General features: G+C 33.3%; 1 pseudogene; it reads right to left on the bottom strand.

Annotated features, from left to right (window-relative positions):
- Nucleotides 1–1,195: 1,195 nt before the first annotated feature.
- Nucleotides 1,196–1,314, bottom strand: LOC112477836 (annotated as a pseudogene).
- Between the last annotated feature and the right edge of the window lie 284 nt (nucleotides 1,315–1,598).

The raw sequence follows: 1,598 nt of genomic DNA, 5'->3' as shown, positions 1-1,598 counted from the left end.
TTTTTATCATACAATTTGCTACATGGATTTATTTTATAGAATTTTTCCTTGTAAACTCTTTTTCTCTAACAAATTATTAAATCTTTATAACCCTAATTTTAATTTCTTGTTTTTTTAAAATTTAAACTAAAAAAACAAAAATAGTTCACCCATTTCTCCCATCCTCTGCCATATCTTCTTATCAAAATATGCATGATTTTTATTCAGTTTTTTTCTTGACTAAAGTTTTAATTTTCTCCAGTAAGAAGCATATCCTCAGATTTCTGCATTAATTTTTTAAAAAGCATGAGTTAACTATGTAGATTCTCCAATATTAATGGAATCTTACTATATCTGTCTCCAGCAACTTGCTCAACTTTTCATGTGAAAGGGATTTCTATTTCAGGTTTTTTTTTTTAAATCTATGAATTAAAGATTCATCTTTAATGTATTTTTATTTCTATGAATGCATGCCAGACATTACATTAAACGTTGGGAAAAAGCAATAACAGACCAATACAGTAGGTGGCCTCATGGAGTCTTTTCTTCCCAACCAGTCACCATTTATTGTGTGCCTGTGATACTGAGAGCTGCAGACAGGTGACCAAGTTATGGACCTTACAGGAAGTCATGCTTTGTGTTCAGATGACCCTGTCTTGGTCTTCGCTCTGTTACTTACACACCTATGTGGCCTCATGGAATTCTTTAAATTCTCAAGTGTACTTCATCTCAGACTTATGTACAAAAGTAAACTCTTCCTCTTCCTCCGCAGAACTGATCCTCCCCCAAAGTTTCCCCATTGATAAACAACATCTCAATTCTTCCAGGTAGTTACTCAAGCCGAAAAACTTGAAATCATTTTTGATACTTCACTTTCTGTTATAAAACTCATATGCTCAATTAAAAAACATATATATATATATATGTATATAGATAGATAGATAGATAGATAGATAGATAGATATAGATATAGATATAATCAGCTCTATCTTCAAAATAGGCCCCACATTTAGTACTTCTTAAAACCTCTACATCTACTATCTGATAAAAGTAACCATTATTTTTCACCTGGACAATTGCTACAATTTCCCAGCCTGTCTTTCTACTTTTAATTTATCTCTCTATGGTTTAATGTCCACAAGCCTGCCAGTTTTTTATCTATCTATCTATCTATCTATCTATCTATCTATCTATCCATCTATCATTTATTTATTAATGCCTACAGCACCTGGGATTCCCAGGTGTTCTCCCATCCAAGTACTAACTATGCCCCACCCTGCTTAGCTTCTAAGATTAGACGAGATCAGGCACGTTCAGGGTGCCATGGCCGTAGACTCAGTTTTTTATTTTTTAATAGACTTTATTTTTTTAAAACAGTTTTATGTTTACACCAAAATTGAGTGCAAACACAGAGATTTTTTCACATACAGCCTCCCCCCTCATGCACACATATGCAGCATCCCCCACTATCAACATCTCACAGTAGAGTGATAAATTTGTTACAATAGATGAACCCACATTGACAAACATCTACATCCAAGGTTCATACTTTACATTAGGGTTCAGTCTTGGTCTTGTATATTTTATGGGTTTGGAGAAATATATGACATGTATTTACC

Source organism: Pteropus alecto, unplaced genomic scaffold, assembly GCF_000325575.1.
Source record: "Pteropus alecto unplaced genomic scaffold, ASM32557v1 scaffold13, whole genome shotgun sequence".
NCBI classification, from domain to species: domain Eukaryota; kingdom Metazoa; phylum Chordata; class Mammalia; order Chiroptera; family Pteropodidae; genus Pteropus; species Pteropus alecto.
The sequence above is the reverse complement of the archived record's forward strand: the minus strand, read 5'-3'. Positions and strand labels throughout refer to the sequence as shown.